The sequence below is a fragment of the Staurois parvus genome, unplaced genomic scaffold (assembly GCF_062004578.1).
Source record: "Staurois parvus isolate SC_StPar_1 unplaced genomic scaffold, SC_StPar_1.0 ptg000598l, whole genome shotgun sequence".
Classification (NCBI taxonomy): Eukaryota; Metazoa; Chordata; class Amphibia; order Anura; family Ranidae; genus Staurois; species Staurois parvus.
In genome coordinates, this window is record NW_028318394.1 from 1,027,216 (window position 1) to 1,043,159 (window position 15,944).

Sequence of the window (15,944 nt, forward strand, 5' to 3'; positions counted from 1 at the left end):
ATGCTCAGATAAGGGTCTGGTATGGGTTTTGGGGGACCCCACACCATTTTATTTAATATTAGCATGAGGTTCCACTTCAAACCCACACCAGACCCAAAGAGCCTGGATTGGGGGGGAACCCCACGCTGTTTTTTCCCCAGTTTTTTTATTTTTTTAATTGCTGGCAATAGGTTTGTTGATGACTCATCCGTTGTTAAGGATGCGGAAGCTGTCTGCTCCTTAATGACCATGTTTCTACTGGTTGTCAAAAATGGCATTGGCCACCTGCTCCTTTAAAACCACCTTAAAGTTACACAAACAAAATGTATAAATTATGCATCAAGAACGCAACATGTGCGTTTCTGATTCAGTTCCATTGAAATCTATTACATGCAAAATGCAATCTGCTGTGGGGAAAGAAGTCCCTGACCCCTTAAGGAATCCACACCAGCTCAATAGTTAAATGGTTAGCACTTCCGCCTGGCAGTACTAAGGTCATTGGCTCAAATCCCAACCACGGCACCACCTGCCTGGAGTTTGCATGTTCTCCCTGTGTCTGCGTGGGTTTCCTCCCACACTCCAAAGACTTGCTGGTAGGTGAATTGAATCCTGTCTAAATTGGCCCTAGTATGTATGAATGTGATTTAGGGACCTTAGATTGTACACCCCTTGAGGGTTAGTGACTGATGTGAATATACTGTATATGTAAAGTGCTGCGTAAATTGACATCGCTATACAAGTACCTGAAATAAATAAATAAATCGCTCAGATGTGATTTAGGTCCATAAGAAATCATGCTAAATGAACTGCAGTTTCTGCAAACTGGAAAATGCACTGAAATCGGCCTAAGTGTGAACCTAGGGTTAAAGTAGATATATAGGAAAAACAATTTCTTTTCAGTTTGGATAGAGCAAGGGAAGGGTATAACCCCTGCCAATTTTTTTTTGTGCCATCTGTGTCCCATTGCATAGATTTCCCATCACTTCCTGTACCATAGCCCAACAAGAAGTTAAAGAAAATCCCTGAAAATTAAAGGAATTCCTTGGGGACCCACTAATCACCAAAACTAGTATCCCCATTGGAAAATGTCCCCTCTATTACTTTTCTGAAGACATCCCTCTTCTCTGTTGCTGCAGCTATATTGACAGCTCATGTAAGTATTAGGTCTGAGTAACCCTGCTGGAGAAAGCAGTCATACATCTCTATGCAACTTCTTTCTCAAACTCCTCCTACTGTAAATCCTCTGCAGTCTTAAAAATGTAACTACAGGTATGTCTGGGATGCCCTGAATCTGCTTTTAGCATATTGTTTCTAGAAATTGGTTTTCTATAATGGCTGTGTCAGGGCACGGATGTGAAACAGAGACCTCTGCAGTGTTTGTCTGTAGCTCTTCTCATTATGCCACCTGAGGTGCTGGACAGTTCTCTGCCTGATCCCTTGGACAGACTTGCCTTTGCACAACTGGGGAAATCAATGATGGAGAAGGATCAGGGTGTTCTGGTAGATCATAGACTTAATAGAAGCGTGCAATGCCAAGCTGTGGTTTCCAAAGTGGGCAACATCCTTTCTTGTATTAAAAGAGGTATAAACTGTCCCTGTACAAATCTTCAGTAACACCTCACCCAGAATATGCAGTTTAGTTTTGAGCACCAGCTTACAAAAAAGGATATTGGGAAAATGAAGAAAGTGTAAAAAAGGGAAACCAAACTGATAAGCAAGGAAGATCTCAGTTTTGATGAAAGATTAGCAGAACCTAATGTATTCATTCCTGAGAAAAGGACATTAAGGGGGATATGATCAACATATGTAAATACATATAGTAAGTGGTCCATTTAGTGAATTTGGTGTAGAGTTGTTCACTTTCAGGCCATCACAGAGGATAAGGGGGCACTTGTTACATTTGGAGGAAAAGAGATATAACCTAAAAATATGGAAAGGTGTCTTCACAGTAAGAGCTGTAAAAACATGGAATAGACTCCCTCATGAACCGGTTCTGTCCAGCTCAGTTGATTGTTTTAAAAAAAAGGCCTGGATTCTTTCCTAAGTGCACAAATATAACTGTATACTAATATTTACACTGTAGGTAAAGTTGATCCAGGAAATATCTGATTGGCTCTTGGGGGATCAGGAAGGAAATGCTTTCCCAGCTGGAGCAAATTAGATCATGCTGTATTGGGGTATTTTTTGCCTTCCTCTGAATCAACTGTTAGTAGGATTGTGTATGTGAAGGTTTTCTGTGTGTGTGTGTGTGTTGAACTGGATGTCTTTTTTCAACCAGATTAACTATGTAACTATGTATCTTGTTTCTGGTGAACTTTGAACTCTTGACTTCTCCAATGCACTTCCTGATTAAAGCCATGCCTCTGCACTTCCTGTTTGCCATAATATTGTGTTCTCTCTGGTCGATATTGCGCTCCTTTGTGTGCCTGAATCTGTCCTCATCCTGGCTACCACTCATACTGACTTTTGGCTTGTTCCTCAACTACGCATCTGCTTGATCCCAACCTGCAACCATTGTTATCAACTTTTAGCTTGTTCCTCGACTATGCTTCCGCATGATCTCAAACTGAAACCACCTGTTACTGACCTTTGACTTGTTTGCTGACACTTCTGCTTGATTTCCACCTGCTATATCTATTACCAGACCAGATTGCTCACTTTCTGGTGGAGAGATCCTAAGCACCACAACATGGCTCTAGCATGCATCAAATCCCATCTCCAACATTAGGAGCTCTGGTGAAGACTGGTTAGTGCTTAGACCCTGCACCTTAGATGAGCCTGCCATCAACCAGGGTGACCTGCTTATGTACTTATCCTGGTGGCCAGTTTGAAACTCTCTACTGCTATAGCTACTGGTCTCAAAGCCAAACCCCTGACTGTTACAGGCTGGTCACTGCATCACCCTCCCCGCCCCACCCTGAAAGTTTCACATCCAAAAATGAAACGGAATTGGTGCTCATCTGGCCAGCACATTTTGAATTTAATTGACTGTCATTTAAATAAGTAAAAAAAAATTGTCTAAGGCAACTAAGTGTTTGTAGCAAACAATCTAGTCATATACGTAGTGATGAAAAAATGTTATGTATGGCCAAAAGTATTCTTACCTCCAAAGATGTGTACCCTTTCCTACCAACCCATATGCAGGTTGGTCAAAGAAGGTGAAAACCTAGCCCCATGGCCGCTCCACATCTCTGGAGATAAAGTCCCGAGGAAAATTTTAACATGTGAGGATCACTGAATGTGACCCAATCTTAAGGTACAATATCCAATGTTCCACTCTGGGAGGAAACATGTCCTCTAAATATTTGCATTGAACACTACAAAATCTCCAGCAATCATATATAATTGCTTAGCACCAGAAAGAGGAGTTTCAGATGTTGTTGTGTGCAACAACGCATAATCACTCCTGGGTCTGCCAGTGGCTATAAATATACACTGCTCAAAAAAATTAAAGGAACACTTTGAAAACACATCAGATCTAAATGGGGAAAAATATCATGCTGGATATCTATACTGCTATGAACTGGGTAGGAATGTAAGGATGCCCCATTGCTTGATGGAAATGAAAAATATCAACTTACAGAGGACTGAATTCAAAGACACCCCAAAAATCAAAGTGAAAAAATTATGCAGCAAGCTAGTCCATTTTGCTGAAATTTCATTTCAGCAATTCAAAATGGTACTCAGTAGTTTGTATGTCCCCCACGTGCTTGTATGCATGTCTGAAAATGTTGGGGCATGCTCCTAATGGCAGATGGTCTCCAGAGGTATTTCCTTCCAGATCTGGACCAGGGCATCACTGAGCTCTGAGGTGGAAAGTCTGAGGTACAACTTGGCAATGTCAGATGGACCTAAACATGATTACCAGAGATGTTCTATTGGATTTAGGTCAGGCAAACGTGGGGGCCATTCAATGGTATCAATTCCATCATCCTCCAGGAATTGCCTGCATACTCTCACCTCATGAGGCTGGGTATTGTCGTTCACCAGGAGGAACCCAGGACCCAATGCACCAGCGTAGGGTCTGACAATGGGTCCAAGGATTTCATCCTGATACCTAATGGTAGTCAGGGTGTCATTGTCTAGCCTGTAGAGGTCTGTGTATCCCTCCATGGATATGCCTCCCCAGACCATCACTGACCCACCACCAAAACGGTCATGCTGAATGATGTTACAGGCAGCATAACATTCTTCACGGCTTCTCCAGACCCTTTCACGTCTGTCACATGTGCTCAGGGCGAACCTGCTCTCATCTGTGAAAAGCACAGGGTGCCATTGGCGGACCTGACAATTCTGGTGTTCAGTGGCAAATGCCAGTTGAGCTCTAAGGTGCTGAGCAGTGAGCACAGGGCCCACTAGAGGACATGAAGTCCCCATTAAGTCTGTTTCTGATTGTTTTGTCAGAGACATTCACAGCAGTGGCCTGCTGGAGGTAATTTTGTAGGGCTCTGACAATGCTCATCCTGTTCCTCCTTGCACAAAAGAGAAGATACTGGTCCTGCTCATGGGTTAAGGACCTTCCACTGCCCTGTCCAGCTCTCCTAACATAACTACCTTTCTCCTGGAATCTCCTCCATGCTCTTGAGACTGTGCTGGGAGACACAGCAAACCTTCTGGCAATGGTATGTATTGATGTGCCATCCTGGAGGAGTTGGACTGCCTGTGCAACCTCTGTAGGGTCCAGGTATTGCCTCATGCTACCAGTAGTGACACTTATCCTAGGCAACTGCAAAACTAGTGAAAAAGAGTCAGAAATGTCAGTGTCCTCCACCTGAAAAGCAATTCCTGTTTTGGGGATTGTCTCATTGTTGCCCATCTAGTGCACCTGCTGTTAATTTCATTAACACCAAAGCAGCTGAAACTGATTAACAACTCCCTCTGCTACTTAACTGACCAGATCAATATCCCAGGAGTTTGATTGGCTTGATGCTATAATTTGATTAACCACTTGCCCTCCAGGGGATTTACCCCCTTCCTGACCAGGCCATGTTTTGCGATACAGCACTGCATTACTTTAACTGACAATTGCGCATGCAGTGCTGTACATGAATTCAATTTACTTTCCCACAAATAGAGATTTCTTTCGGTGGTATTTGATTGCCTTTGTGTTTTTATTTTTTCCTCTATAAACAAAAAAAGACCAACAATTTTGAAAAAAAAACAATATTTTTGACTTTTTACTATTAAACATGTCCAGTAAAAAAATTTTAAAAATCTAATTTCCTCATAAATGTACGCCAAAATGTATTCTGCTACATGTCTAAAAAAATCCCAATACGTGTAAATTAATTGGTTTACTTGAAAATTATAGTGTCTACATATGGCAGTATATATTATATATATACTGGATTTTTTTTCTTTATATACTAGCGATTAGCAACTTATAGTGGGACTGTGGGACTGTGGTGGGCATTCTGACACTGGGGGAGGGAACTGACTATCACTGACATCCCCTGTGATACTAATACAGTGATCAATGCAAATTAAAAGCACTGACACTGTAATAATGACACTGGGCAGGAAGGGGTTAACATCTGGGGCAATCAAAGAGTTAACTGTGTGCTGTTTTACTGTGTGCTGTGTGTGTGTTTTACAGTGTCAGCACACTGCTTTGTATTGCTCTGCAGAGCAATACAGAGCAGTGTGCTGGAGCTAACAGAGGAGAGATCTGTATTGCTTACATACAGACCTCTCCCCCATCAGTGATACTCAGGGAAATCATCTGCTGGAACCTGGTGATCAACAGCTGAAGCCGCTAATGGTGGCATGGGTAGAGCACCCACGCACCCCCTACCCGTAAATGCAAAATCACATATATATATATATATATATATATACACACACGTGATTTTGCGCAAACCTGCTGCCCTGTAGCAATATTTCTGCTATAGGGGGGTGGGCAAGCGGTTAAAAAGTGTTCCTTTAATTTTTTGAGCAGTGTATTAGAGTTGAAATCATCCATTCTGACTTGCTATTCCCAAGGTGGTGAAATCAGTCAAGCACCTGTATACATCCACTCGACCACCCATCCTGAGAAAGATATGCAGCACAGGTTTTTATGGTACTTGGCACTTTTGCATTGGCATTGAAGAGACACGTTAATGGCAATAGGGTGTGGGTATACATACGGAAGGCAATATCCAGGTATGATCTACAGGCATTTAACATCAATACATTATGGCTATGATGTGTGTATGTGCCAACAAGCTGATCTGAAACATTCACCTGTGGTGACAGGACAAGCTAATTTGATTGGTGTTCTTGTGGTTCCCACTGTTGTTTTAAAGATCAGTAAGACTTCTTTCTGTGTTCAGCACTGGGCTTTAGTACACCATCCTTCCTCCATGTTATGTGGAGTATGACACATGCTGTATGAACTGAGAGATATTGTGAGAATTGGAATTCCATGTTTATCCTTGATAACAGATGATTTTTTTTATAGACATCAGCAAACCTTGGAGTGATTAAGCATATGCACACAAGATTTGAAACTCCTCTTTCCAGTGCTAACCAATTACTCCAAATGCTGCAGTGCTATGTGCACAGTATTATTTTCTTTTTTTATACACTTTAATGTTGATTTTTTGGGCTAACAAACTGCATGCTATGTGTCATTTTTAAAATGTGGTCTACTCCAACTAATGCAATTCTGTCTATCGGATCTGTACAATATTCCTTCTTATTTTCTGTGAAAAATATATACTTTAATGTAGATTTGTAGGCTGAAAACTGCATACAGTGCGTCGTATTGAAAATGCAACTTACACCAAGGGGTATTTTTTAAACGTGGCTTACTCCAGCTGCTTCAGCGCTGTCTGTGGAGTCTGTAGAATATTTAAAGCTGAGCAATTTTGTAAGCTATACATTAATTTCTTTCAAAAATACACTTTATTATTCATTTTTGTATAAAAACTGTTTTATCACTGCCTCTAAAATTGTGGCCTAGGGCGCATGCGCAGCCGGCCAGCGGATGACAGCTCACTGATCCGAGCTCCGTCCGTCCGCCAGTGATCAGAGCGGCACACAGCAAGCCCGAACCCAGCAGACACAACAGGAGCACAGCCAAGGGTCACGGAACCCTCAAGCAACATGACACGACGGCGGAAAACCCCGGGGCAGCTGAGGAAGTTAACTAATTTCTTCCCAGCCCTCAGCCCCTGTGACCAAGATGGCGCCGGCTGCGTGACAGGAAGTCTCTCCTCACATGAAGGAGATGCGCAGAGAGACACAGCATACCTCCTGGACCCCAGGCTGAAGGCACCACTGTACCCAGGAGACCCGGGTGAGTCCTCTCCTCCCCTGTCTCCTACAACTAGCAGCCCAGCCAAGTCTAGACCGAGACTGGACACTGATGTCCCCCATGACAGACAACCATTCATACCAATCTTAAATCCTGACAAATCTCCATCTCTGATTGATTCCTATCCTGCCTCTGACCAACCCATTACAGAAATTGCAATGAAGAACATGTTATTATCTCTGCGACAATCGTTACATAACGATTTGACGGTGACGCTATCCCAAATCTCAATAACTGTACAAAAACAAGAAAAACGTATCCACCATATTGAAGACAAATTAGGAGAAATGTGCGCAGCGCACAATGACCTCATAGACGCACATGCAGATCATACATCAGAGATTGATCAAATAAACCTCAAATTAGCAGACTTGGAAGATCGCTCCAGGAGAAATAACATAAAATTCCGTGGTATTCCCGAGTCCATTACAGCGGATGCCATAGTCCCATTTATCCAACAGCTTATGAAACATATCATCCCTACACTCACTGATGTGGAATTAGCCATAGACCGGGCACACCGTATTCCAAAACCATCATTCCTTCCGGCCGCAATACCCAGGGATACATTGGCGCGCATACACTTCTATCATGTGAAAGAGAGGATAATGATAGCTGCCAGAAACCCCAATTCATTACCATCAACATATACAAATATCAAATTATTTGCCGACCTATCCAAAACAACACTTCTCAACCGAAAGAAACTCATCACCATAACGAAAGCTTTACGGAACCACGGTATAGGATACCAATGGGCTTTCCCCACGAAATTAACCGTTAAATATCAAGGCAGGATCTACGCAATTAAGTCCTTAGAAGCAGGTATAGAACTCCTGAAAACGTGGAATATCATTCCAGAGGACTCTCATCAACCCACTTCCAACCGTCCTCAGCTAATGGACGCAGAATAGCCAAAAACTTCAAACCAACTTGCAATGCTCAACACGCCGCAAAACGGGCACTGTCTTATGACCAAATACAACTGGCACACGGCCCAGTATGAACTTCCTCATGCTTCAAAACTCCTTCCAGCATGATTCCCTTAGGGAACCATGGTTGCTCAAGCCTCCATGTTATGAAGTAGTATTTAATGCTACCCATTTCACTTGTTTTCTTTACAAGTTCTTTTTACTCCTCCTCCTCTCCCACGGTACCAGTCAACTAGAAGGAATCTACCTTCCCCATAGTTCTCCAATACAAGATGAAAACCTTCCTCTACAGAAAAGCCAGACAGGAGCTCACAACAGGTCCTCATTTGATAAACACCACCAACGCCATGAAACACCTCATTTCTCTCCATTTTCCTGGAAAAAACACCAATATCTTAGACAAACCATCAACATAAAGAAAAATGATTAACATATCTTTGCTGAATGTCAGAGGCCTCAACTCACCTTATAAGAGATCCTTACTTTCGAAAGAAGCTAGATCTTTACAAGCAGACGTATTATTCTTACAAGAGACCCACTTCGCCTCTACTAAAATCCCCAAGTTCAAGATCCACCACTACACATCAATCTACTTGTCAACAAATCCCAAGAAAAAAAATGGGACTATCACGGCCATTAAAGATTCCCTCCAATACCACTTTATCTCCGAAATAGTAGACCCGCAAGGACGCTACCACATTTTGATCTGTAAAATCACAGACATTACATATACCCTAGTCAACGTCTACGGCCCAAATACTAACCATTTTCAATTTTTCAACAAACTCAACGCGATCATCTCTCAACATAGAAAAGGCAGACTAATCGTTGGCGAGGATTTCAACATCATCGGCAACCCGCTCCTAGACTCCTCCTCCAATAGACGTGCCCCTAAGAAGACCTTTAACCGCTTTCTACACTCAAATGACTTATATGATGCCTGGCGTTGCCAACACGGCACGTAAAGAGACTATACCTACTATTCTCCATCTCATTTATCCTACTCTCGCATAGACTTCTTCATCACCGACAAATGGAATTTGCAACACATCACTTCCTCCAAGATAGGCACCATCACATGGTCTGACCATGCCCCGATTTCTATCTCCCTTGACCACAACCAATACCCACGGATCCCGCGGATATGGCGACTGAACTCATCCCTACTGAAAAACCCAGAACTCAAGAAACGCATCTTGGAAGCGCATTGCACATTCTTTGAACTTAATGACACAGCTGATATATCTATCTCCACATTATGGGCTACTTACAAGGCATTCATGAGAGGTATTCTTATACAACTTAATTCCCACCTCACGAAACAAAGAAACCAACAAATAGATAAACTCCTCTCCTCAATTAAATCAAAAGAACAAATCAACAAAACATCACCAGATCCCTTAACCTCCCTGGCGGTATGATTATTTCAGATTTTTGGTGCTGAAAGCGGTACCATTTTTTTGCATGGAAATATGTATTTTTTTAATTGTAGGCCTGTAATTTTTAGGAAAAACTCACTGAAATCTGTCCGAACAAGAGTCTAGTAAACATCCCGGGTATGATAAAATTTGAAACACAAAATCATAAATTATAATTTAATAAATAATCATAAAAATAATAAAAAATTTAATTCAATAATATAATCAAACCAAAAACACTGAAATTTGAAATATAGCGCCAAGTTCGCACATTGCTGAGCTCAGTCGCAAAATCGTTTTCAGTGTCTGATGACGAATTTCCCCCACGAATCATTATCACTCAATTCTGCAAGTGGTTCTGATTTACTATCGCTGTTCTCTAGCTGATCTAAACCGCTTTTGACCTAAAGGGACACTTTTTGGACGCCATGGACGTTTCTCATTTTCCAGGCAGAAAGAACAGACAAAATGCAGGCAGGGCGCCGGACAAAGCACTAGGGACAAAATGTATGTGAAATTGGTTGAGACAGCAATGTTTTACTATGTAAAATGTAAAAAAAAAAAATGACATTTTTTTAAATTTTTAAATTTCCCGCCGCCTGCGGTGCCCGTACGTCCCGACGTCACAGGGACAGGACACAGAAGCCGGATGCTGGCATCGGCCGGAGGAGATGGCCGGGGACGCTGCAGGGGACACATCGTGGGAGCGCAGGGTAAGGTAAGTGAAGAACACATGCCGGAGCAGTGCCGCATGGTATTCCCGAGTGTAGCTCGGGGTTACCGCTTTTGGTACTGAAATGTTACCCCGAGCTACACTCGGGAATACCGCTAAGGAGGTTAATCTCTTCCTCCCTTAATGCAGAGAGAAACAAACTAAGATCCCTTTTATTATATAAATACAATATTAATCTCCAAAAGATGAAATCAAGATATTACTCATTAGGTAACAAAGCCAATTCAATGCTATCCAAAATCATTAAACAAAAACGACTTAAATCTAAAATTACATCAATTAAACACCCAACTACCCATACCATATATACCAATCCGCAAGACATAGCGAACGCATTTGCAAAATACTATCAGAACCTATACAACCTTAAAAATGATCCTACCACCACACAACCTACATCCGAATCCATACAAACATTCTTACATACAACAAACCTCCCCCAACTTTCACCATCACAACTTACTGACATCTCAACCCCAATTTCTTCCAAAGAGATAGAAACGACTATCAAAACACTACCATTACACAAATCTCCGGGAAATGACGGGTACACAAATGAGTATTATAAGCTATTTGCCCCAGAATTATCACCATATTTAACCAGACTTTTCAATAACGCAGCTGAATCTGGCACATTCCCTAGAGACATGCTACAATCTATTATCACAACTATACCAAAACCCGGAAAAGACCCACAACTTGTCCAAAACTATAGGCCGATATCATTACTTAATACCGATATAAAACTCTACGCAAAAATCATTTCACGAAGACTTCTCCCTTATCTCCCAACCTTAATACATCCGGATCAAGTAGGTTTCATTCCAGGTCGCCAAGCACCAGTTGCTACAAGAAGAATAATATCACTTCTCCACAATCTACAGTTTTCCAAATACCCCTCTTTGCTTCTATCCCTAGATGCAGAAAAGGCATTTGACCGCATACACTGGAAATTTATGCAACTCACACTCCAGAAATTTGGAATTACAGGTTGGATGTTGACTGCCATACTATCATTGTACACATACCCCTTGGCTAGAGTACTAACAGATGGCACACTCTCTGATTCTTTCGACATCACAAACGGCACTAGACAAGGTTGCCCTCTTTCCCCAATTATATTTGCACTCCTCATTGAACCCTTAGCTGCCAAACTCAGAGATGACCCGTCATTCATCGGCATCAAACACTTCAACACAGAGCATAAAATCAGTCTATTTGCAGATGACATCATCTTGATGGTGACTAATCCCAACAAATCCCTCACAACAATTCGCAACCATCTCCATATCTACTCGAAAGTCTCCTACTATAAACTTAATGAACCCAAATCCTCAATACTAAATCTTCATCTATCACCCCAAGACCAAAAATTATTGGCTACACAATTTCCATTTTCCTGGGAAACCCAAAGTATCCCATATCTAGGGATCAGACTAACGGCAACAACAGATCAATTATACCTGGCAAACCATAAGAAATTACTTGAAACTATCCCCCATGAAATTACCACTCTCCGCACTTCAGAACTCTCCAAACTAGGCCGAGTAGCGACTCTGAAAATGTACATACTACCCAAAATACTATACATATTCCGCACCCTTCCAATACCAGTTCCAAATATGTTTTTTTCCAAGCTACAAATAATATTCACAAAATTCCTATGGAATTCCAAAAAACCCAGATGCACTATGAACCTTCTCATACGCACTACAACCAGAGGTGGAGCAGGCCTCCCCCATTTGAAATCTTATTATAATACCACTCTACTTGACCAAATATATTTTTGGTGGAACCCTTCAAAGGAAAAAATATGGTCCATCATGGAAACTATACCATTTCACCCTCTTGACCCCCAAAATCTTCTTCTAACACCACATACAACCCAATTCGAAAATAAATGGAAACACCCATGCATTAAAGCTACACTACAAGCTTGGCGAGATCTTCTTACCATCAACTTTACCGACATCAAACACCTTCCTACTCCACTCAATTTACTACATGCCCTTACACCTTCCTTAAACTTAACCCAATGGACAAAACAGGGCATTCTACACATCACTGATCTCTACAACGACCGAGTCCCACACTCATTTCAAAATATCCAAATCAAATATAAACTTCCTTCTACCGAATACTTCACCTACTTGAGAATTATACATTGCTTACAAACAACTAAAATATCCTACTCTACAAAAATTCCCATTACCGTATACCACTTCCTCACCAAAAAACAATATCCTGGTAAAGGCATTTCGACCTTCTATTTGCTCCTCAATAATCTACAATTTACCATGCAAACTACTTCCCTAACAAACTGGGAAAAAATACTATCGAAACAGATTACAAATCAAACCTGGGAAAAGGCGTTCACTATTACACACAAAGCCACCCAGTGTACCTCCCACTGGGAGTCGTACTTAAAAACACTTCATCAATGGTACCTAACGCCAGTTAAACTCTCTACCTACTACCCGGCCCACCCCTCTTTCTGCTGGAGACAGTGTAATGACATAGGTTCGACACTACACATCCTATGGTCCTGCAAAACCATTAGATCCTACTGGAACAGTGTCTTCAATCTAATCTCAGAAATATCTGGATCCTTGACCATCCCAAACCCTTCATTAGCTCTCCTACATATCGGAATTGAAAATTTTCCACCTAACTCCCGTACCATCATTGTCCACACACTCTTCGCAGCTAAAATCAACATTACTAGACTATGGAACAGCACTAACGCCCCTTCTCTCACACTCTTAATCCAAGATCTTAACTTCCAATGTGACATGGAAAAAAGATCTGCATCCAATAATTCCTCTCAACACAAATTCACCTCCCAATGGGCTCGATGGCTACATAACCCAAAATGCACAATACAAATTTGATTAACAAATAGCAAACATAAAACCAAGTAACAGCCAACCCTAGACTGGTACCCCCTCTCCCTTCCAAGTTGCATACCCTCCCCCCTCCCTTCCCCCCCACTCCTTTCTTGTTCTATATCTCCCCCAATACCTCATACACTTCATCAAGTTCAACATAATAAATAGAATACCTCTGATGTTCTTGTCTTATAAAACCCTACCACATCCCCCATTAACTGGAGGGATGAAACCTATTGTTTGCATTGTACTACGGCATTCCCTGTTGAACTATATAACATCATTTGTTATGTTTTCAAAACTCTCAATAAAAACTTATTGAAATTAAAATTGTGGCCTAGTAAAACTGCTTACATAATGCTTAGTGAATCCGTACATTTTTCTTGCTATTGTCTCTGAAAAAAATACTCTCTAATTTCATGATGAAAACTGCCTAGTCAATCCCTCTTACACTGCTGTCTAATCAAGCTGCTTCTATGCTTACCATCTTTATACTGTATGCATGGCTTTGTATCTGAATTATAGCACTTTAATTTGTATTTCAAGGTCAAAACTGCCCTGTCTGTGGAATGATATGTATTAGCCAGGAATTGTGTTTTTTTCCAGTGTTGGCATTGAAGTTGCATTAAAAGAAAGACTGAATGATATTTTGATTTTTAATGATTAATGATTATTGACTTTAATTGAGTTCAGGTTAAAGTTCTCAATTTATTGTTTTTACTATATTTGGTTTAAATATTGACTGTAGGTATGTAAGTGGAAATACACTGAAAGGTAAAAAAAATCTTCACAATGTTCTAACTGCAAAAAACTTATATGAATATGTTACCCCCACTGCTCATGCTGTGGAATGTCACTCCAAACTTTTTGCAAATGTTTGAAGAAAAACCAACAATTCTAACAATTCTATTAAACCCTTGTTTCCCTGGCAGTGGTTCCTCCCATAGACTTCCACATCACTACTGTGTCTTTTGGTGATGTAAGGATTGGTAGGGATGGAGGTTAATAGGAGGTAAAGGTTGGTTTCAGCAAAGACTTCAGAGGAGGTTTCCTATGAATGGAGAGATATCACATATACTTTAGTAATGTAGAATGGCATATACCATATATGTTATTTTCTTTCTTTATAGACATTCAGATATCATATTGCACTTTTTGCAAATGGAATGTTTGTATTCCAACATAAGCTATTTCCTACTGACTCACTAGTGCAGAAGACATAAAATAGCAATCTAAGAAAAACATTTTAGTAAATGATCTAAAGAGACTATCTAAAGTGCCTATATATATTTGTCCATTCAATATTCATCCAAAAGATTTGAAAAATGCTGAAACGGATACCATTTGAATATAAATTACACACATTAAAGGTTATTTCCATATTTTTGCTTGGAATTTTGTAGGACTCGTTGGGCAAATATTCTTAAATAATGGAAATCCATTCACACATTTGCTGCAATTGCTGTCCTCAGTGGTGAAACTGTATAAATACCATGTGACTGTCATACAAATGTCTTTTTTGCTTGTAGTTGTGCCCTCAAATCCTTCTAGAGTTAACCAGCTTGCCAGGCATTAAAGCTTATATCTCGATAGCAGGGAACCTGAAAGTGCCCTGTCACCCTGCTATTTGATACAAAGTCCAAATATGATCAATTATGTCACAAGAAACTCCACCCCAACATTTCCTTAGCTTATAATACCATGCCCAGCACAGGAGATTTCAGACTGTAATTTCAACAAAGAAGGAGGAAGAACATGCTTATTCCCTCTCTCTGCTGTAAACAGCATTGGATTAGACATATTCAGATGTTTCTGGACCTTAAAAAAGTAAACATTTTAAAAGATTTATAAAATGAGGTCACAGCATGCACAGTGAACTGATTAGGGATCCATTTTTTGGTCAACCCCTCTCAAAGCACCTTGCTATGTTGAAAGGCATGTGTGCTAGTATCAGAAGAGCAGAGAGTATATATACTTGTGAAGGTTAGCTCTAGAGGAGAGAGATGCATAGAATACATAGAAATATTGAACCTGTATTTAAAACACAGGTGCAGCATTCTCCAAAGGCAAAAAACAAAAGCTCACAGATCCAAAGCAAGAAGCTCTTCAACATATACAGTACTTTCCTTCACTGAGTGATAAATAGGATGAAAAGTACAATACAACATTACAATTTGAAGAATAAATGTAGACAAGTATGATCAATGTAGACAATGATCAAAAATAGGCCAAATTGGTAAAAGTGGAGAATATTCAGTGAATGTGAAAAACTGAACATTGACTGGCAAATGACAGATGAATGTTGATTGTACTGACCATCCAATGTTTGATAAATAGACTATTGCACAGTACAAATAAAATATCAGTTTATAGTCAAAAATAGTAAAAGTGGACTAATGTTATTTATTTATTTTAGATTATGTTATATGTCTCTCCCAGGATTTTTCTTCATGATCATAGTCACTGGGGCAGAAAGTGATTAGAAATCCAAAATTGGACAGTTTATATAATTATTTAGAATTTTACCTAATTTTGGATTGTTTTCCACTCAGTTACTTTTTTTGTCTCTGTAAATCACATCAATAGTAAATAAGACTGCTAAAATGTTGACAAGGATTATGACCATTCTCTACTTTAAAGTGTCCATGACTTTTGCATCTGGGTTGCATTAGTAGCAGTAATTACCCAAAATAT